Here is a 24081-nt window from a genome sequence, read left to right as displayed (position 1 = left end):
ATGGATAGTAAAAGGACTGGATAGGAAACTTGCTGACGTGATGGTCGCAACACAGTGGAAATTCGTGACGTCACAAAACCTGCGAACAAAAGCGCGGAAAATCTACCTGTCGCCCGTCGCCATTTTGTAACTCGCAAAGGTAAAAGTTGCTGAGGCCTCAGCAAGGCCCAAACCAAAGAAGGTTTATGACAAAATAAATTGAAGATAAGATGGAGATATCTGAATTCTTTGGTGAGGGGGACGGACCTGAAATTGAAGGTATCGCCATTATTAAAAAGTCACTTTCGAGAGTTGAATCGAGTCGATTTCAGAAGAAAGCGCTGCGAAAGGAGTTAATTGAGCTGGATGCAAACGGTTCTAGCGAGTCTGAAGATGCATGAAAATGAAAGCGTTTAAGCGTACTAAGTGGAGAAAGTTTTATCACACTGTAGGCTGATTAAAAAAACGTGAAGGTAAGTATAGTGGTGCAAATGAAAACTAACACAAAAGGTTCAAATGTCAGAACATCATATGAAAACCAATCCGTCCGTTCCTTCACCTGGCAAGTTTCGTATCAGCACTCGAATGTCCAACAGTGAATTACTGCACCAAGTGATCGATAGTTCGCCTCCAGCTTGAAACTAACATGGTCTTTATATTCCTTATCTCTTCTTACTTAATAAGACAGTAATCTTCAGAAGCTTTTTGTCGATTTCGTGTGAGAGTGTGCTCAGAGCGGCTCAGCACCCACTGTTGATTTACACGGGAAAGATAGCATCAGAAAAGCACTTATGTACTCCAACTCAGTATAAACTAGCCTGTTCCAGGCGTTCAGTTAGTTGGGAAGCGGCGCAAAGTACGGCGAGCAAAAAAAAAACACTAATTTAATAGTCTTGTGGTCAAAAGTTTACAGGTCATGACCTGGGGAATCCCCTTCTTTTTCCTGCATCTGCCTGAAAATTTGCAATAAGCAAACCTAGTTTAATGTTGTTCTCACTGAAATGTCTTCTCATAGAGGCTTCAAAATAGCTGGGTCAGTGAGTCATGAAAGAAGTAATCATCAAAGCCCTGGTCTGCAAGGATCCGGCCCCCTTGTTTTCATTTGATCTTCTGCCATATTTGTCAATGTACACCAATGCTGCATCGAACATGTCTTTTGTCTTTTTATAGTAAATCACTGACCAAAAAAGACCCAAAGGGTGAAACCCCCCTCCCCTGACCCCAATATTTGAGCAAAAAAAAATGCACCTTCACTGCACCACCCCCCCCCCCCCCCCTTTGAGCACCTCTAGATCTGCCACTGGCTTTCAACTTCATCTTTAGGCAGTCAGCGTCATTTAAAAGGGCTCATCATGGCCCTCCCGATCTTGACTCACTTGTCAAGCAATGTATTAAAGCTAAGCATTTGGTTGCCCAACTTGAATGAACTAAGATCGCTAGCTTTACAAGCAGCACACAAAAGCTAATACAAAGCATATAGAAGTTGGCATCAAATTCCATTTTATTTAAAATACTGAAAACAAAGAGAGCATCATACAAGAAATATGCACTACTGCTACTTATCCTGCGAAATCGCGCGGAATACCTATCGCCTGATACTTAGCGACAAGGCCATAGGCCGAGTTGGCTAAAATCAGACTATATTGTGCAAGATTGAGCAGGATAAGTGTTTAAGTATTCAACAAATTGTCAACGAAACAGATTTTGCAGATAGAAAAACTGTGATTAGGTAACGCTTTACAAGATTTGGGACGAATCTTTGCAACCTACGTATATCGCAGGATATCTGTTATGTACGGATGACAGATAACGTTAACATTTTGACCATATATGAGCAGTGCACGCATTTGTTGAATAATAATGTCATATATTAGACATCCCAGATAACAGCAGAAAGAAAACAATGGGATATATATAATTGAAAGAAACGAAAAACAGAATAGCAACTACTTATAAGATTCACATCTAAGAAATTTTACAGCCATCTTCTAAGTAATATAGTAATATCTTCGAGGTTTGCCCCCACAGGCACCTGAAATAAAAAATAGGAGACATAAGCCTAAAGTTATTTCAATTAACCTCAATTATCCTAATATTAACTGAAATATTCAGAAGATTCAGTTAGCTAAGCCTCGCAAAAACTTTCCCTCCAAAACATGCAATTATATAGTAAGAAATACTAGGTGAAAAATTAAGGCAACCATTAAACACTATTAAAATAATTAAATTACTAATAACAATAATAATAATAATAATAATAATAATAATAATAATAATAATAATAATAATAATAATAATAATAACATCTCACTGGTCACACACACCCCCCTGCATCTGGTTACTTAATCAGTCTGTCTGGACCCTCATGGGCTTGACCCATGTTTGGCCGATCAGTTCGCTGTCCTGTTGGTGCGTTGGACAATAAATAATAAATATAAAAATCTCGCACAGCAACTTACCCAAGACAAAACAAGTCACAGTAGTAAACTAGAGTCTTCACAACTAGCTCTAACATTAAAATCAATTGCAGATACTGTGAGCGCATAAAGCGATTCGGAGTCAACAAACGACACAGTACAAATTTTATGCTTTACTCACATGGACACAGTTCGAAGACGCGTACATAATTGACAATTCGATGACCATAACCAAAGCTTACGATGAGAACGATAATTAAGCGATGGCAAATAAGCTTGTGCTTGTACAACAGTTAATACTTGTATCTCGACGCTACTTGTACTCTACTTGGCCTTTATACTTGTACGAAGAGATGTATAGTAAACAAGAGCTCTTAGAGCTTACAACTGCGCTGGTCTCGTGAGCACTTTAGGGGAGCCATGTGGGGGGAACAAAAAATGCACCCCCCCCCCCCCTTATCCCCTTTGCCTGCGTCTCATAATGTTGCGACTGACAAACAAAATGGTAAGAAAACACCTTGTGTGACGTTTCATGGTTGACTAGTTCCATCCGCAATTAAATATTTTTCTTATATGCTAATGCTATATGCTGGCCAAATTTAATTCCCACGACCCTGATCCGTGAAACCAAAAAATCGCTTATCGGGACGACGGGATTTTTCGGGCGAAAGTTTACAACTACTGCCCCTGGGTCTGCAAGATCAGTTCATAAGAACGTCTGGCTTCACACCAGGAACGTAAGTATCCGCGAGAATTTCGACAGTATTCCTTATTTACATAAAACTAAAAACTGGCCCAATGACAATGTTTCGCAGTTTCTATAAAGTTAGTACTATTTTTGAACCTCTTCAACAGTTCAAAATTTATTTGACCCTGTTTCGGTTTTCGTATTACAATAGGCGGTTGTAAAAATGCAGCGTCTGACAAACTTTGTGTGACATTTCATGGTTGACTTGTTCCAGCCGCGATTAATAATTTTTCCTATATGCAAATTCTGGCCGAATTCCCACGCGCGGACGCTGAAGCTGTTTTTATCACAGAAGGTATTTCCCCAGCATACCGAATGACGTCAGCGGTACAGGGCATGTTTGTGAAGGGAATTTTTCTTCATATCTCTAAAATCCTTTCAATGACACAGCCAAAAAATAGATTACGCAATAAATTTGTTTAATAAAGACCAAAGGATTCGCAAAGATTTGAAAGGTAGCTTATAATAGCTTTAAAACATTACGTGACTCGAGGTCTAGCCGATCGAAAGTGAAACTTGTCATGTCAGCACATTCTTTGACACCAACGTAATGGCATTTATTTACAGATTCTGGCCCACTGAATTATATTTCTCTTTGAAAGCGTGGAAATTTAGTATTTTCCACGAGTCAAACGCTTCAAAATTGTATATTTCACACTAAACATTTTTTGTTAAGACAAAAAAAAAGAAATTTTTTCCATTTGTTACTGATTTGTAGCTTCTAAACATCGCGTGACGTTAAGCACGACCGAGTGGAGGTTTGGGACAGGTCACCGACAAAACGAAAAATAACAAGAGCTCTTAGAGCTTAAAACTGCGCTGGTCACGTGACCGCTTTAGGGGAACAAAAATGCACCCCCCCCCCCCATTATCCCCTTTACCTGCGTCAAACAATGTTGCGACTGACAAACAAAATGGTTAGAAAACACCTTGTGTGACATTTCATGGTTGTCTAGTTCCATCCGCAATTTATTATTTTTCTTATATGCTAACGCTGGCCATATTTATTTCCCACGATCCTGATCCGTGAAACCAACAAATCTTTTAAATCAGCATCCAATGTTGTATTGCATTTCCGTTTAAAGATTGAATAACTCGCTCCGAAAATGGAATATTGGAGCAAATAATTAAATCAAATTTAAGAAGAACACTAGAGCTGCTTTTTGCTGAATGGGAATTCCCCGGGGAATTTTTTTACTAATGACGTCAACCTTGCAAGTCAGGGCATGTTTGTCTCAGTGGTCTTCCTTCAGATTTCAGAAATCCTCTAGATGACACAGCTCCAAAAATACGTAAAGCTAAAAAGTCGAACATTTTACACTTAACATGCTAGGTTAGTTTCCATTTGTAGCAGTTAAGCCTTCAGAGCATTGCGTGATTCTTGCCGATCGGTGCCTTGTGAAAGTAGAAATTTGCTAACGCCAGCACATTCCAGGACACAGACGTAATGTAAATAAATGTAAATTCTTGCCTGCTAAAACGAATTTTTCTTTTAAAGCATCAAATTTTAGTATTTTCTTTGATTCAAACGCTTCAAAATACTTCACACTGAATTTTTTAAGTAAAGACCAAAGGATTTGCAAAGATTTCAAAGGAGGCTGGAAAGCTTTGAAAAATTAGATAACTCGAGCCGATCGAAAGTGAAACTTGTCATGTCAGTACATTCTTTGACACCAACATAATGACATTTATTTACAGATTCTGGCCCGCTGAATTATATTTCTCTTTGAAAACTGGCCCAATGACAATGTTTCTGTACTGTTAGTATTATTTTTGCCCCTCTTTTGGTTTTCGTATTACAATAGGCGGTTGTAAAAATGCAGCGACTGACAAACTTTGCGTGACATTTCATGGTTGACTTGTTCCAGCCGCGATTAATAATTTTTCCTATATGCAAATTCTGGCCGAATTCCCACGTGCGGACGCTGAAGCTGTTTTAAGCACAGAGGGTATTTCCCTAGCATACCGAATGACGTAAGCAGTACAGGGCATGTTTGTGAAGGGAATATTTCTTCATATCTCTAAAATCCTTTCAATGACACAGCCAAATAACAGCCCTCTAAGAGGTCATGTGGTTACCGATATTTTAACAGACTTGTGTTTACAGTCGAATTGAGGAAATAGTGAATAGCTAAAATGGTTCTGGAATGTTCATAGTGTAGTAATGATGAAACTAGTCCCCCCCCCCCCCCCCACTCCCGCCTTTATCAATTATTTTACAAGAAATCAGTTCGACAAAAATTTGTTAAAGATTTTCTGAGAGATTTTTGGTGAACGTAGTTCTCGTAGGCTTTCTTGCAAAACAAATAACATATATTGATGCTGGCGGGTCTAAATGTGTTTTTGGTTTACCTCTGGTCCTAATAAGGGGGGAAACATATTTAATAAAGGCAACGGGCTGACCCTTTTCTGTAAAATATAACGATCTCCTTATACTCAGAGATAAATTCAGGTATTGATTCCAAGCAATATAAATATAAATAACATTTCACTGCATTTCAGACCATGTACGTTCGTACTGTACGTAGTACACAACTCTTACCTCGATTTTGATCGATTCATCGGTTGTATTTCGCAGTTGACGATCAAGATCTTACTTCCTTCTTGTCGTGTAGGCCACATTCAAATTTGCAGGGGGATTGGGTAATAACCTTGTCACGCATTCTACCAAAATTTGTAGCGATCGGACGAAGAATACATTTCGAGGTGAACTATTTACACAGTGGAGGCTACTATCCAATCAGGAGAACGCTCGCAACCACAAAGTAAATAAGTTTGACCGAAGGCAATTAATTTCGTGAAAGCATGTTCTTCAAATATCGGAAAGATAATCATCAGCAAGACCAAAAAATATTGAGATTCCTTACAAATACAAATATCCGACGACTGCAATGGTTTTAGGTTTGATTAAAGCGATGTATTGAAAAAAAAAATTAGAGTAAGCTCTTTTAGCGTTTAATTGTAAAGTAAACATTCTAGCTATATTCTGAAACGGAAGAAAACTTCCACCAATCAGAGTGTTTGCAACGCAAACAAAAGCGTGATGACATGGCATATCCGCCGTGTTTGCTCGCACGGAAGGGCTAGCGTGCCCCGAAAACGGGCAAGTTGATTGAAGAGAAGGGCATATATGCAGGAGAGTTACAAAGTTTTTTCAATTCATGTAACAGATTAATGTATAAATGTGTATAGGAAAATTCACGGCATCTTCGACGTCACAAGCCGCCCGAATACACGCAAAATTGCGTGGGTTCTCGCGTGGACGTATCCGGAGTTGCGTGATCAGTGTCACGTGAATCGCGAAAACATTCGAGTCGGCACGAAAAGTTCAGAACGAACAAGCAGCTATTTCAAAAAGAAATAGCGTTTCGTTTCCAGATTGCGGAAGGGTGAGAATAGCGTAATGTTAAGGAGAGGTGGGTTTGGGGTTTACTTTAATTTGGAGAAGGTCCGAGTGTATGTTGAATTTGCCGAGGTTATGCACGAGTGAAGAATGAAAAGAAGAACTTCATATTCAGGAGTAACTTAAATTCCCATTTAACACCTACTGTCCATTTCATGTAAAGGAGACATAAACTACGTCCTGCTGCAGTTTGGCTTTCAAGAGTCCAAGTAACACATAAATATTTCTCTTTATAGAAATAGCATGTGTCTTTCTCTCCAAATTAAGTTAAGTGAAGGGAGCTTGCCTTTACCGTTTTTACTCATCCAGTGAAAATTGAAATGATTTTTTTTATTTCTGACGGACACTTTTTTGCTTAAAAATGGCACCTGATAGCATAACTTTGAATGTTACATGAATGAAAAAATAAGTTACGTACAGAAAATATTTAAATATATTCCTATCAGTGTGGGGAAACATCAGACCACAAGAGTAAAATGCAAGATCAGAGTAATGCAATTAATTTAAATGGTTTATTTTTTGAAACAAACAATCCTAAAATAAATCAGTTCCATAAATAAAGTGTTTTGTGACTACTGATCTCTGATAAAATGCAAAACAACACTTTAATCGTAGATGAAATTATCACCTTTTGACAAAAAGCTTAAGGTATATACTTCTCTGAGTTGATCACATGCTCAAATCAAATAAATGCCAAATTCAAGACAAACAAAAACCCTGGTCGACAAGAACAGAGATAAGCACACTGTTTCGAAGCCATTTCTTCAAAATCAAATGCCTGTTGTCACTTTACAAAGACACGTAAACAACCAGGGCAAATTAATGTAAAAAACTACCATACACAGATTTTTAACCGGGATTTTTACTGTTAAGCAAAATTCAAGTTTAAAGAAAGTTTTATGTTATATATAGTCATATCAGGATTGTATTTTGCTCGATCCGCGCTGCACGCTGTGGAGTTTCGATCAGACCTCGATGGCTTTGAATAATCCAAATAATGTTTATATCGTTAATTTAATCTCAGAAATCTGCTCCAGCAGTTGCAACGGTAGTTAGTGTTGAGCGTTACATCAACGAAGGAGGCGAATTTAGTTCGACACGGCAGTTGCCACCTTACTATACGATACTGTCCATACAAAATTTAAACTTTGAACAGAACTTGACTGTCTTCTTTTTCGTTCTCAACTTTCCGTGCAGACTCGAATGTTTTTGCGACGCACGTGACACTGATCACGCAATTCCGGGTACATCCACGCGAGAACTCACGCAATTTTGCGTGTATTCGCGCTGTTTGTGACGTCGAAGATGCCGTGAATTTTCCTGTACAAATAGAATAGGGCAATCTCCCACATTTATACATTCCTCTGTTACATGAAGTGAAATTAACTTTGTAACTCACCTGCAAATATGCACTTCTCTTTGTAGCGCACTTAAGCTCTACCGTGCGAGCAAACACGAGATACGCCAAGTCATCCCGTTTTTCTTTGCGCTTGCAGACACTGGTTGGTGGAAATTTACTTCCGTTTCAGAATAATATTAAACACTACGAGAGCTTTCTCAAGTTTTCTTATGGACAGTTTCGTATAGCAAGCTGTGCAAATGCCATGTCGAACAACATTTATCTCCTTGATGTAAAGCTCAAGATTACGCTATTCTCACCCTACCGCAATCTGGAAACGAAACACTATTTGTTTTTGAAATAGCTGCTTGTTGGTAATTATTTTAGCCATCGCTCCTGAAGAAACGATATTTAAAGGGCAGTACGGGAAAGAGTTTTAGGCATGGCCAGAAGTTAATAGTTAAATACTCGTGCCGCTTCAGGTACGCTTTCGTTCTTCCTTCGTGCTTCGGAAAGTCTCACTTCGAAGCAATACCCACGTGCGAAGGATCATATTCCAACTACGTTCGGCCATATGCACGTGCGAATCATCATATTCCAACTACGTTCGGCCATATGCACGTGGGAATCATCATATTCTAACTACGTTCGTCCATACACACATGTCAAGCATCATGTTCCAACTACGTTCAGCCAGCGGTTCATCAAATCAGTCGATTGTCGATCGTGGACAGTTCGAACGCGCCATAATGATTGTGAAAGTGGCTTTTTTATCGGAATCCTCATATTTAACTAAATCCTAACAATTCATCACCGTATCCTTCTAAAGAATAGTATTGTAATCGTAAAAAACTACCAGGAGAACTTGAGAAATCCTCGTGCCGTTTCGGTACGCTCTCGTTCTTACTTCGTGCTTCGGAAAATCTTACTTACACTTACACTTACACTTACACTTACACTTACACTTACACTTACACTTACACTTACACTTACACTTACTTAACCAGATGGTAGCATAATGGTTACCTTGGTAACCACAAAAATAGATTACGCAATAAATTTGTTTAGTAAAGACCAAAGGATTCGCAAAGATTTGAAAGGTAGCTTATAATAGCTTTAAAACATTACGTGACTCGAGGTCTAGCCGATCGAAAGTGAAACTTGTCATGTCAGCACATTCTTTGACACCAACGTAATGGCATTTATTTACAGATTCTGGCCCACTGAATTATATTTCTCTTTGAAAGCGTGGAAATTTAGTATTTTCCATGAGTCAAATGCTTTAAAGTCGAATGTCTCACACAAAACATTCTTTGTAAAGACAAAAATTAGAAAATTTTTCCATTTGTTACTGATTTATAGCTTCTAAACATCGCGTGACATGAAGCTTGACCGAGTGGAGGTTTGGGACAGGTCACCGACAAAACGAAAAATAATAATAAACCCCGTGCAGAGCAAGAACTGCGCAGCGCAGTTAATAAACCCCGTGCAGAGCAAGAACTGCGCAGCGCAGTTAATAACAGCTTGTGCGGTTTGAACGATACAACTTGTGCGATAGACTTGTACGATTTGACTTGTACGTTTTGTACGGTTTGTACGGTTTCGAAAACTAAAACGAAAAATAAACTACAATAAATAAAAGAAATGTCTAGCGAAGATAAGGGTAGACTAGAACTTACGTTTGTGTCCTCTGTAAACGGCTGTAAAACACGATAAACCGTAGAAAACTATGCTCCAACACAATTTCACCGTAAGATGTTCAACTTTTCCTCGAGCACATGGTTTACTCCTCGGTCGCAATGCACCGTGGGATAGTGCCATTGCGTGCGTGACATCACGCGTGTCTTTCTCGAGTCGCAATGTAACGTAACGGCAGTAACATTCCCGACCCCTTAAGCGACGCTTAACATGTCAAGTCCAATGTTCAAGAAAAAATAAAATAAAAAACTAACGAGACAAGTCCTTAATAACTTTCACTAAAAGTGATTCTCAGTTCAGTTCTTTGAAGTGTTCCATTTCCTTACTCATCTCCGGGTTCATGCTCCTCCTTGGCTAGCAAGAGGAAAACCTTGTCAACTGGACGGCGTAGTTCTGAGGTTTGGGTCTTCAGCTGGACACTGCGCACAAACCCATTCTTGTCCGGTTCCGTCTTGATCACTCGACCCATGGGCCAAATGTTTCTGGGGGAGTTGTCGTCCTTTACAAGAACAACATCACCGACGGCTAAGTTTCGCCTTGGGCTGTTCCACTTTGGGCGTTGTTGGAGTGTCAGGAGGTACTCTCTCTTCCAACGAGTCCAGAACAGGTTTGCTAAGTATTGTACCCTTCGCCAGCGTCGCCTCAGGTAGACATCTGCGCGCTGAAAGACTCCTGGTGGAGGAAGTATGACACTTGTCTTCATCGTTAGAATATTGCTAGGGCTCAAAGGGTTGAAGTCGTCAGGATCACTTGATGCGAACGTTAGGGGTCTGGAGTTTATGATGGCCTGAACTTCACAAAGCAAGGTCCTGAAGGACTCGTCATCGAGACGGGTGCCATGCTCGTGCAGCAGGACGGTGAGTACCTTGCGGGTGGTACGGATTTGCCTTTCCCAGATGCCACCCATGTGACTGGCGCTTGGCGGGTTAAAAATCCATTCTGTGCCCTCTTGGCGCAGCCTGCTTCTGATTTGGTCATTGTCCATCTCATTAATTGCTTGTTGCAACTCATTAGTGGCGCCTACAAAATTCGAGCCGTTGTCGCTGCGAATCTCTCGGACGGGTCCACGATAAGCAATAAACCGTCTCAGTGCTTGAATGAATGAGTCTGATTCGAGAGAGTTGGCAGTTTCAATATGAACTGCTCTACTTGCCAAACATGTGAAAAGGCATCCATAGCGTTTAAGTTCCTTTCGGCCTTCCTTAATCACGTATGGGCCGAAGTAATCCACGCCAGTGTACGTGAACGGGGGAGCTGAAGTTACTCTGTCCTTTGGCAAGTCAGCCATCTTCTGTTCGACGACAGGGGCACGGTAACGGCGACAGGTCACACAGTTTGCGATTATGTGACGAACGGCAGCATTGGCACCAGGAATCCAGTACTTTTCCCTCAATTTAGCAAGTGTATGGCCGCGGCCTGCGTGTGCTAGGCGTTCATGGAGATGCTGGATGATCAGATTCGTAACATGGCTCTTGCGAGGCAGGATGACAGGATGCCTTGTTTCTTCAGAGAGATCATTAGCCCGGCTGAGACGGCCACCAACACGTAGAAGCTCTTCATGGACAAAGGGATCCAGACGAGTTAAAGAACTTGTCTTCTTCAACACCATTTTCTTTTGCTTTGCCCGACCCCGTTGGTCTCTGTCGTCGTTGCTGCTAACTTCCCTGAGAGCATCAAACTCCTTACTGAAATACTGCAACTGTACGAAGCGGAGGATGGCAACCTCGGCCTCTTCAAGCTCTTGCACTGTAAGTGGCATACAATGACGAAGCACTCCTTTCGTTTTGGCTCCTGATGTCTTTGTGTTCGTGGCTGGACAGCGGTCCGGATCTGACACAGGACTAGTAAGCCTTTCAACCTTCCTTTGCTTTTGTAACATGGTCTTGATTCTAAGAAACACAGCCACTGCCAATTTCAGGCGATACCAGCTTGAGTGGTATTCGATCAACTTGTTGACTGTAGCAGCTGAGTTATCTGTTACCATGGTACCAGCAGAAACAACTTTTCTGACCTCGGGATCGTTGTCCAGAACTTCACCAACAGGAAAGGGCTGCTCTGGCCACTCCGTTTCCGGTTTCCATAAGAATTGTGGACCCTTTATCCAACGTTGCTGCTGGAGAAGTGCGGCACCGGATAACCCCCTTGAGGCATCGTCTGCTGGATTACTGCTGGTATCAATGTATCTCCATTGGGCAGGACTCGTGAAGTCTCTGATCAGCTGCACACGATTTGCAACGAATACTTGAAATCTCTTCTGCTCATTTCCAATGTAGCGAAGAACTGTGGTAGAGTCGGTGTGATAAACGGTAATGTCAGGCTTGACCTCTAACTCTTCAAATAGCATTTGTCCCACACGGACAGAAACGGTTGCAGCGGTTAGTTCTAACCGTGGGACTGTCACAGCCTTAATAGGTGCAAGCCGGGCCTTGCCCATTAGGAAGGAACAATGGACGCGCTCTGCATTGTCTTGTAGACGCAAGTAGGCAGCGCATCCATAACCCATCGTGCTGGCATCAGAAAACAAGTGAAGCTGTCTGGAAACGATTGGACCAAAATCTGGTGGCTTGTGGCAACGATCAACATGAAATTGCTCTAGCAATGGAAGCTCTGTACACCATCTTGCCCACTGAGTGCGGCAGTCCTCCGGAATATTGTCATCCCAGTCAAGATCCTTGTTACGGTATAAATCTTGCAACAACTTCTTTGCTAACAAAGTGAATGGAGCAACGAAGCCCAGTGGGTCGTAAATTGATGACACAGTAGATAGGATTCCCCGTCTTGTGAGCGGTTTGCTGTTAACGATGATTCGAAATCCAAAGGTGTCTGACTGTACACACCATTGCACCCCTAAGGCGCGCTCAACAGGAAGATTGTCACAGTCAAGAGCTATGGATTTGACTTCTTTTGACCACTCGCCTTCTGGTATACGCAGTAAGACTGAGCGATGATTGCAAGTGAACTTGGTGAGGTGGAATCCACCCTTCTGGCAAGATTGACACAGCCCTTCAATCAGCTCCACTGCAGCATCTTCTGAGCTGACAGAACGTAAACAATCGTCCACGTAGAAGTTCTTGCGTAGTGTGTCAGCAACTAAAGTACCATGCTCTTCTTCGTTATCGCTTGCAGTTTGCTTAAGGGCGAAGTTAGCGATGCTCGGTGAGGAGACTGCCCCAAATAAATGCACGACCATTTGATACTCTTCTAACTCAGCATCTAGATTACCATCTGGCCACCAGAGGAAACGAAGGTAGTCATACTGTTCAGGAGGCACCGTGACTTGGTGGAACATCGATTCCACATCTCCCATAAAGGCGACAGGGTCTTCACGAAATCTGGTTAACACTCCCACGAGAGAGTTTGTAAGATCCGGGCCTTGAAGTAAACAGTCATTGAGAGACACTCCTTGGAACTTTGCACTACAGTCAAATACAACGCGTATTTTCTCTGGTTTCTTCGGATGATAGACCCCATGGTGAGGTAGGTACCACACCTTTCCTGACTTCGGTATGAGTGATTCACTTGGGACCTTTTGCGCATATCCTTTGGCGATGACATCGTTGACAAAGGTAACATAGTCAGAGCAATACTTAGAATCCTTTAGCATCTTTTTCTTTTGCCAGTTAGCTCTTTTGGTAACCTGCTCCTTGTTGTTTGGCATGATGACATCATTCCGTCGGAAAGGGAGAGGGATCTGGTAATGGCCATTAACAACCTTTGTCTCCTTTTTGGCCATATTCAGAAACTTTCTGTCTTCTTGAGAGAGCCCGCGCTCGTCCGGTACTTTGCTCACTGTATGATCATTGAAGTCCATCTCGAACATTCTGAGCAATGTCTTTGGAGCCATGATCTCCCTTTGCGTTTCCACTTCCCTCACGGTAATTCGATTCGCAGTTATCTTCTTGCTGTCTTGATTGGTCTCAGTTCGTAAAGGTCCATTAACTGTCCAGCCATGGCGAAGACGGAGAGCGAATGGGCCATCACCTTGGCAGGGTACCATTCTAGCGGTTCCAAGGCAGCTGGGCAGTTGCTGCCAATGAGCAATCCAATTTCCAAATGGGGCTCAAGCTCGGGAATTTTTCTAGCAACCTCTGAGAGATGTGCCCAGTGGCTTATGAGATTAGGCGTTGGAATTTGGTGATGATCGGCTGGGATTTCATCTCTTGTGTACGTGCGAGGTAGCTCGATGGGATTATCACCATTCGAACTGGTAACAACAAGACTGTCCATAACAGTACTTTCTATTTGGCTCTCTCCATGCATAGTCGCAAGACGTAGCACAGTCCTAACACCTTCCACTCCAAGTTGTCTCCTAATACTCTCAGTCGCAAAACAGCCAGCACTGCCATTGTCGAAAAATGCATATGTAATAACTGACTCATCGCTGCCTTTCTGTTTTACTCTAACTGGAAGGATGGCATGCAACACTACGGACTCCCTACTGTTCGTTGCACTACACGCAGTTTTAGAAAGATCGATTCGCCCATTGCTTACTGATACAGTCGGTATGCCGGTAGTTTGAGCTTGTGCATCGGTAATTTGGGCTTGGTTGTCAGTGTTTTCCTTATACAATGTAAAGCCATCGATGTGCATTGCTGTTGGATGCCGTTTCTTGCACTTCTGACAGGTGCGCCTCTTCACACAGCCCTTTGATACATGATCAGTTTCGTAACAAGCAAAGCATAACCTTCTTTCTTTAAGGAACGATTTTCTTTCATCCATCGTCTTCTTGATAAACTCCACACAATCGTCTAAATCATGGGCCTTGTTGCAGAATAGGCAGGTTTTTGTGATGTTGTTTCGGCTCCCGTTCTTGACAGCATCTGAGCTAACAGGAGGAGTGACGCTGGTAGCAAAACTGCTGCTTGTTTGGTTTGGTGGTGGGGGCCTTTTCTTGTGGTCTCTTCTCCCATTATCCCTGCGTTTCTCTTGACTGCCACTTAGGGCCTGCACACCAAAAATAGGGTCATTGGCTGATTCAGCTGCAGATACCACAAACTCAGCAAGGTCCTTAAAGTTCGCTATCTGTCCTTTCTCTTTCAACTTAGCAGCACGATCACGCCACCTTGCTTGAAGGTGGAAGGGAAGCTTTCTGACAATGGTCTGCATGTTTGTGGAATGATTTAGCTGGTTCATGTGGGACACGCTCACCATAGCATTCTTACACTTGACTAGGAAGAGTGAGAAACGCTTCAGGGCCGGTGCATCATCTGGCTGAATTGGAGACCACTTAAGGGCTTTGTTCACATAGGCCATTGAAACCTTAAACGGATCCCCATACTCTTTCTCAAGCAACCGTCTTGCTTCCTTATATCCTTCGGCAGGATCCATATGTAAACAGCCACCGATAAGCTCTCGCGGTTCCCCTTCGAGATGCTGATCCAAGTAATACAAGCGATCTGCTGCATTCAGTGTTCTAGACTCTATTCGCGTTTGGAATGCAATAATAAACGTTCCATATTTGATGGGATCCCCCTTGAACTTGTGTACTTCAGGTTGAGGCAAAGTCATTGCTGCAGCTAACTGCTGATGGGTTGCAATCATTTGTTCGTTTTGCTGTCGCTGCATGGCCATCACTACTTCAAAAGACTTTTCTTGAGGTAAAGGTGGAGACGGGAACTCGGAACTGGCCAGACTATTGGGATGAAACGCTGGGGTGACAGGGTTGAGCTGAGCTGCAGGCGTTGAAGACATGAACTTTGGTTGATCTTGCTTGTTGTCGGGAACAGTACTCTTTTTATCCGGGTTACTCTGACCTTCTTCTAAACTAGCATACACCCTTTCCCTAGCCTGGGCTTTCGCTATTTCGGTTTCAAGGCTCAAAGCTTCATCTGCAGCTCGTAGTGCTTGTTTGCGTTCCAACAATTCTCTTTCAGCTTGTAACTCAGCTAGTCTGAGTTTCTCTTTTGCACGTGCCGATGCGGTGGAGCTGGCTCCGGATTTCTTTGATTGACCACTAGCATGGGATGATTTGTATGAGCTTGAGATCAGATCGAGTTCTTCCGCTAACCGATGTTCGGCCACATTGATCCATTCTAATACTTGCTTTCGGAATTCTAACAGCGACTTCTCTTTAATTTCATAACGATCTAGTTCCTTGTCTTGATCCTCTTCAGAGGTTAACTCGCGATAGTGAAGGTTGTAAGCTTCTTGGTAATCTCTAAATAATGTGTTCAGTACATCAAGTTCTGATTTGACTAAATGCAGATTATTCTCGCTTTCCATAAGGCCCGTAAGAGCATTCCTTTGTTTTGAAACGGCAGTGAGTTTAGCAGTTTGATCATTTTTCAGTTGCCGTACTTTCTGTTCTTGTCCCTTTTCTGTTAGTTTTCGCTGCCGTGGAGCCAGGGGTTCTTCAGGACCGTTTTCCAATTCAACGCCCTCCTCGGCGGGTTCTTGGCTCATGGTGGACTGGACGCTAATTTAATCCTTCGGTCGTTCTCTTTACGATTCAACTCCAAATTACAAACAACAGACGTAAAATGTTTCACAAATCCAATATCCGGTGAACCATAAACTTTTCGAAACGAAATGTGAGCGCATAAAGCGATTCGGAGTCAACAAACGACACAGTACAAATTTTATGATTTACTCACATGGACACAGTTCGAAGACGCGTACATAATTGACAATTCGATGACCATAACCAAAGCTTACGATGAGAACGATAATTAAGCGATGGCAAATAAGCTTGTGCTTGTACAACAGTTAATACTTGTATCTCGACGCTACTTGTACTCTACTTGGCCTTTATACTTGTACGAAGAGATGTATAGTAAATAACAGCTTGTGCGGTTTGAACGATACAACTTGTGCGATAGACTTGTACGATTTGACTTGTACGTTTTGTACGGTTTGTACGGTTTCGAAAACTAAAACGAAAAATAAACTACAACAAATAAAAGAAATGTCTAGCGAAGATAAGGGTAGACTAGAACTTACGTTTGTGTCCTCTGTAAACGGCTGTAAAACACGATAAACCGTAGAAAACTATGCTCCAACACAATTTCACCGTAAGATGTTCAACTTTTCCTCGAGCACATGGTTTACTCCTCGGTCGCAATGCACCGTGGGATAGTGCCATTGCGTGCGTGACATCACGCGTGTCTTTCTCGAGTCGCAATGTAACGTAACGGCAGTAACAGTTACTGTAAGAAGAATATAAATGAAATGGAATAAAATACCTTTCAAGTCCCCATCATTACCAAAACAGACTGCACAATTCAATTCTGCATAAGATACAAATGATAATACAAAGTGATAATAAATTCAACAGTTTGTTGCTGGTGTAATTTGCATCCTTTACTTAAAACTAAAATTTGGAATATTAAAACCTGAAAGTTTGGAAACTTACAGGTTTTAATAATTATAATGGTGGCATCCCACAGCCCTGGAAACAGTCCTTCACTATACAATCAACAAAGAAACATAGCAGTGGCAGTAGCAGTATCATGAGAAGCAGATTCAGAAGGTTGCTGATATATCCGGTTGGAATACTTCCTAACTCTGCCCAGCTTGCTCTTACCCATGTCTAACTGACCAATGGCAATGTTTTTATTACTTCCACACAACAACTGTCAAAATATATCATGTAAACAAGCTCAATATTATTTTTCTACTAATATATCAAGTAAATATTCTCTGATTTAGCCTCGCTTATTGTGAACTGCCTGAATTGAGCACGCATAGCGCACATCTACGCTACGACGTAAATTAATCACGAAAAAAGTTTATCGTGTTGTCTTAATTCGCAACAAAAGGTCGTTTAATTAAGCTCAAGCCACAATTTCACGCAAATTCTTTCAAGTAATCTAGAAATTGACTAGCAGTTACCTGAAAAACATACAGATAAATGCGTCACAAAATATACAACATTTCCTCCTTTTTTGAACCTAAAAGACCTTATTCTGTGACGCGATTTTCTCAGAAACAAGGCAAAATAAAAGTAAACAACAACATCAAGTGCTTACCTTGAAGATTCACGTGTGGCTTGGCCGGTTTGAAATCGCCGTAAAACAAAAGATAAAGAAAACATTATAACTTGCAAATAAAAAAGCGCTAAAACAAGCAAAATCAACAAAAGTTGGACACGAATCCTTATAATTTTGCTATACTTACGCTATACTTTCGCCATCTCTTCACGTCACAAATTTCCACCATGTTGCAGCCATCTTGAACCAGAGGTCAGCCAATCAGCGAACCGGAAACACCCCACGTGATCACTAGTTTCCTATCCAGTCCTTTTACTATCCATGTTTTCACGGAGAAATAAGAGCTGTTATCTTTGCGCTTGTGCTTGTGTCGCGGCGCGTCCTACTCTTTTCTAGAATAACCACTAATGTGTGTACCAAATCTTTTCCGAGTAATAGCTAGTTCTCTCGAAAGCAAATGCAAGTATGTCCGGCATGAAGCTTATGATATTGAATCTGAATTTGGTTTTGGTATTGTTTCGCCATCTACCGGTTGTTATCGAAACCACTTACATTGAACCACGCTTAGCAAATACTTTACTGCAAAATTTATTTTATGTGTCAAAAAGAGCCACAAATAAACAGTGCATTCTTTAAACACCCTTTCAGAAACGCACAGGGAAAAGAGATAATGCAAAAAGGCTTGCCTCCTGCATGGCCGATTTCTGGTTTTGGTAACTGAACGCGTTGGTTTGTCAAATTTAATTAATTTGCCAAGCTCCTTTTTTATAAAATACGTTGAAAAGCGTAAATGTTCGAAGTGGGTTAAACTTAAGTTCATTGAATACCAAAAATTTGACTGTAATGCATTGCAAAATAAAGATAAGATAATGGAATGAAATTTACCTCATTAACTGCTGAAAAGAGCGAGTCTTTTCCCTTTCCCTGTGTCTTCGGCAGCGTCGACGGCAATGGTTTCGCCCGCTTGAGTGTTTTGTTGGAAATCTTGGAGATCGAAAAATCAATACTCCCGTAATTTCTTCACTGTCCTCAATGAGAGAAGAAATTACAACCAGGAGCAGGAAAAGTCTGACACATCGTTTACCTGTAAACATTTTCTCCTGAAAAAAAAAAAGATTTCTTTGCTTTGTAGTTTTGATGGGGAATAGTTGCTTAAATAAATGCCTGCTACTGTTTTGGTAGAAATTTAAGGCAGCTTAAGAGTCTAAACTCGACTGACCTGTTTGTTTTATTTTAGCATGGTTATGTAGACCTTGTTTCTTCCAGTCACGTGATTTGACTTGCGTCATTTAAAAATCGGCCAAATTATAGCATTGTATTTTAAACGTCGTTTCTATAAATTACGTTGTTTGATTTGCGTCTTTCAAAAACGTCTGGCGTACTGACCATGTAATGTAATGTTTGTAATGTGTTTGCAAAATAAAAGGTTGCATTTTGAAATATTCTTTAAACTCGCTCCTACGTGGTATATGTGTTTGTAGACTGTGATGTGATTAGACCTTTTTCTATTTCATTGACGACACATAGGAACGTTCAACTAATACTGTAACGTTGGTTTCCGTCTGTTTATTTTTCTCCCTGTTAGATTTTCCCCGTTTTTAAATTCTTTCGTCGTTAGATATACATTGAACATTTTGTTTCGTATGTCAATGGATGTTCTTAGGTTTTATTATTCTTTAATGGATTTTTCTTTCTTCATTGGATTCTTACCTGTTTTGATTTGTTCGTCACTGGATTTTTATCTGTTTTGAGTTGCTTGTCATTGGAGTATTATCTGTTTTGATTTGGTTGTCAATGGATTTCCCAGTTTAACTTGTTCGTCATTGAATTCAAATAGTTTTGATTTGACCATCATTGGATTTTACCAGTTTTGATTTGTTTGTCATAGTACGTAATTTACTCTGTTTTGATTATCGTGTTTTTAATTAGATTTAACTTGTTTTGATTTGTGTGCCATTAGATTTTAAACTGTTTTGATTTGTTTGTCATTAGATTTCAATCTGTTTTGATTTGTTCGTCATAAGATTTCAATCTGTTTTGATTTGTTCGTCATTAGAGCTTAAACTGTTTTGATTTGTTTGTCATTAGATTTCAATCTGTTTTGATTTGTTCGTCATTAGAGCTTAAACTGTTTTGATTTGTGTGTCATTACATTTCAATCTGTTTTGATTTGTTCGTCATTACATTTCAATCTGTTTTGATTTGTGTGTCATTAGATTTTAATCTGTTTTGATTTGTTTGTCATAAGATTTCAAGCTGTTTTGATTTGTTTGTCATTAAATTTAACTCTTCATGTTTTGTGTTTCATTTTCTAGTTATTAAATAAGAATTTCTCAGTTTCGATTAGTTCATCATTGGAGTTTCTCATTTTTGATTTGCTCGTCTGGATTTTGAGTGGTCTTTGACTGTATAATATATGCTTTCGTCATTTGCTTTTATCTGTTAATATGCGTCCGTCTTTGGATTTTCTTGTTTGGCTCGTCATTGAGTTTTACCTGTTTTAATTCGTTTTCGATTGGATTTGAAAAGGCGAAAGTTCGCACGCATTTGGTTTTCCTCTTCTTGCGCTCATTTCCTTTCAAGGCATCATGAACAACTTGAATAATCTCATTTTTATAGTCAGCAATACTTTGTTCCGTGCTTCCACGACCGGAGATGCACAATCCCCTTTGGTAAATAGTCGCTGCTATTTTAGCGTCACTTGGAAATGTTTTCATCATATTTCTCTTTCTTCTAAAAATGCAACTAGCCACCCAGAATAAAACCTGGAACCTTTGGAAGGTAACATCCCTCATTCACCACTACACGACCACGTTAATCCATCAAAACCTCGATACATTTAGTCATTACGTCACATTATTTAGAGCTGACCCTAACCATTCCACTATAACTAATCGTAAGCTGACTCAGCTCCAATAATCGACTTGTCCAGAGCACATTTATCTGAATAAATGGCACGCAATGCATGCAGAAGCGATGACGTTTCACAAATGGTCTTATTAGTAGAGTGAATTCGTGTAACCCGTTTTTTATATGTTAATGAGTCGTATAATATTCTAATGTTTGTGTACAATAAAACAATACGCGAGTGGTCAGAAAACCTCAAAGAAATCACTTTAATAGTTATACAGAAAAAAGTATAAACAGGAAGTGTCTTTCTTTAAGCACTTCAAGAACATGTTCAACCTAAATCGAAAAATTAGCGGTCTGGTTCAAAATGCGCAGGATTTAGTCATTTCACGCTGTTGTTTTTCAGAAGACGGGAAAGAAATTTGCCAAGAGTAATAGCACACATGCACAGCTATTTTCCTGCTCATTAAACCTTTTGTTTGCTAAACAAAAGTTGTTTGTCATCGTGATTTGCTAAAGCTCCCCATTGGATTGCGCGCGCAGAATTGTGTTACAGTCAAGTTTAATTTGTTTTTCTTTACGCGATGTTGAATATAAAATGTTTATCTAAAATCACAAGACAATTCAAGGCATGATAAATTTTAAGCCCCGTTATCTGTTTGGTTTTTACACATTGGTAAATGCTTGAATTTTAACCTGACTTCCACATGCAAATACTTACGATTTGTCCGCAATTTTCTGTTTTCCTGTACGGCTCATTAAAATATTACACGGCGCATTAGCATATAAAAAACGGGTTACACGAATTCACTCTAGTGTAGTGTTTGTACACTACACTAATGGAGTTAGTTTAGTGGGGAAGCGAATTCCGCTACGCTAGACGTAAACAGTTAATTGCGCGGTCAAGTGGAACAAGCACGCAGACATACATATGCAAATTAGACTGGAACTGGCTTGTTATTGTCCACGAATGTTCTAAAGCAATGGGTTAGAAAATTCGCGACAAGGCTCGAACGCGCTCTGGGCAATTAATTGAGGGAAAAAAGGTAAAGTACTTCACCAAAATAAACTGATAAAAAAACTTACAGCCAGTGTACAACTCCGTGAGATGGTAACAGATTCACACGAGTAATAACGCAAACAAAATACTTGATGTAAGACTTCTAAGTGGATCCCGGAGATACTGGCAGTAAAATGAGAGGACATTTAAAACTTATAAAGGATACACGTCACGCAAGCTAGCAGTAAGAGATTAATATTTGAGCTCTGGGCAGTTAATAGGGAAAAAGGTCATCGCAACATAAGATAAATGTACTGCACCAAAATGAACTGATAAAAAACTTATAGCCAGTGCCCAACTCTGTGAGATGGCAACAGATTCACGTGAGTAATCGCGCAAGCAGAATGGATTCCGGAGATACCGAAAGTAAAATGAGAGGACATTTAAAACTTATAAAGGATAAACGTCACACTAGCTAGCCTCTTTCCTCCGCAGAGGCCTCTTTCGTGTTTCGTACGGGCTGGGAAATGGGGAGAGGGGAAAAGTAAGCACGCGGAGCCTAGAGAGAAACGAAACGAAAGCGCGCGGGGGACACTGTGTTTTTCCCCTTCCCCCACTAAAGAAGCCTCTGCGGAGGAGAAAGCTAGCTAGCAGTGAGTGATTAAAATTTGAGCTTGCTGAGACGTCAGCCTGGTAGCAAGTTCATACGGACATCATTATTGAAGAATGTCACAAGGCTGACTCTAATTATTTTCCGTACGAAAGCTACCTTCTTTAGTCACTGAGGTGATGTGCTTAAGTTTTTTTTTAACAAAATTTATAGTTTGCTTAGTGATGCCATTTAACTAGCTACCTCCCTAAGTCACTGCAAGATCTGATAAACCGTTTTCAATGTGTTGGGGGAAATTCTTCTTTAGACAGATCACGTTCTTAAAGAACGTGGCAGGATAACTCGAATTATTTTCAATAAGTAAGCTATCTTCTTTAGTCACTGAGGTGATGTGCTTGAGTTTTTTTTTTTAACAAAATCAATAGTTTGATAAGTGATGCCATTAACTACCTCCCTTATTTACTGCAAGATATGAAAAACCGCTGTTAACGTGTTGGGTGAAATTCTTCTTTAGACAGATCATGTTCTGAAATAACATGACAGACGTGTCTCGTCTGACAATTGCCAGACATACAAGCTCGACTGGTGACGAGTCACGTGACAACTCTCTCAAACACTACACTGTCCGTTCGGACCGCTCGTTTTCAGGAAATTTGTCAAAAAATAACGCAAATAAAAGTTTTGTTTGTCCATACATTTTCTATAACATTAACCCGCTTAATTTGGCCACCCGTTTTGTAATCGTTGTGTGCTTATTGCACCCTTTTAGAAAAAAAGCTTTCTACAGGCTATGCGTTTTATTCTAGTTGCGTTACGTTGTCAGACGAGTAACGTGACTTTCGATCTACGATATACGATACTGCAAGGTCAAGTGCTATCTCTGACCGGACCACACAGGCCCATTGAATTAAAAAATTCTCTTAAGAAATTTCGAGCGAATGCATAGCACATATAAACTGATTTTAAATGGAGAACACGGCGCCAGATAGAAGGAATATGTTCCATACGTTTTGGGGTAACTGCCCCATCTTCAGTGGTATAAATTGAGCTGGCATTTCAATTTTTTCCACTGAAGAAGGGCTCCGACATAAAGCGTTGACTACGTCATCGCTTAAAAATGGGAGCACAGTTTCAACCTAGTCCAGACCTAAAATAGAGTAGAAATGGCGTCGACCGTTACGAAAGATTTGGTAAACAATGATGCCATCGACCGTTTTAAATGACATCGATGGTTCACGAAAGAGAAATCAGCAGCAGAGATATCTCCACATATTAGTCAGTGGCAAGTTTGACACTTACGCATGTGAGAAGATGCTTTGGCCAGTCAAATGCTATGTGCAAGTTAATTGTTGTATAGTACAGTTTTATAGATTTTCTTTGAGAAGGGCTAACACTGAAAAAGTGAGCGGTTTGATCCTAAACGGTCGTTGATAAAGAAATAAATAACAATTAAATTGAAATTTACAGTGGCATCTTCCATATAATGTCTCTTTGGATCCCACTGATTCTAGTTCGAATTGAAATTTAGTAGTGTTAGTTTTTATGGAGTGAGAAAAACTCTTAGAGCATGGACGAGAACCAACATCAAACTCAACCCACATATGACCCCGGGTCCGGGAATCGAACCCAGGCCACAATGGCGTGAGGCGAGCGCTCTCACCACTGCACCATTCCTGCTCCCCAGAGAATAAATAACCTAAATAAACCAAAAAATCCACCACAGAGCCAATTGTTATTTTATTTTTTTTTTGCCTCAGTTACTTTGTTTCTCCAAATCCTTAGTTCTAGCTTATCATTAAGAAGAGTTATCAACCACAAAAGACGGTGTTTGATCACATTTCCATACACTTCAAATGTCGTAAAAAAATATTCCACTGGGCATCATATTTTCAGCTCTCTTCCAGGCGTTTTTAAATGTGGTGTAGTTTCTAGTGTTTGATATCATAACGTGTAGTTTAAACGAATGGAAGTCAAAGTAAACCCTTTTATTCCCATGTGTGCTGAATATCTAATTTCTACTAACAATATCAATACATTGTCAATCAAAAAGGTGATGAGACAACAAAGAACGGCAATCATAGGAATTTACGTCGAAAATCGCGTGCAAAA

The 24081-nt window shown here is 40.5% G+C and overlaps 1 long non-coding RNA gene across 1 annotated transcript; it reads right to left on the bottom strand.

Annotated features, from left to right (window-relative positions):
* Positions 1-1691: 1691 nt before the first annotated feature.
* LOC144629986 (uncharacterized) lies at positions 1692-17747 on the bottom strand. The gene is made up of 3 exons (XR_013566441.1): positions 17552-17747; positions 16766-16810; positions 1692-2011 (listed from the first exon to the last, which is right to left on the bottom strand). It is a non-coding gene; the product is annotated as an uncharacterized LOC144629986 (long non-coding RNA).
* Positions 17748-24081: the final 6334 nt, after the last annotated feature.

This window comes from Oculina patagonica, chromosome 11 (assembly GCF_052425735.1).
Source record: "Oculina patagonica isolate OP01 chromosome 11, crgOcupat, whole genome shotgun sequence".
NCBI lineage: Eukaryota > Metazoa > Cnidaria > Anthozoa > Scleractinia > Oculinidae > Oculina > Oculina patagonica.
The sequence above is the reverse complement of the archived record's forward strand: the minus strand, read 5'-3'. Positions and strand labels throughout refer to the sequence as shown.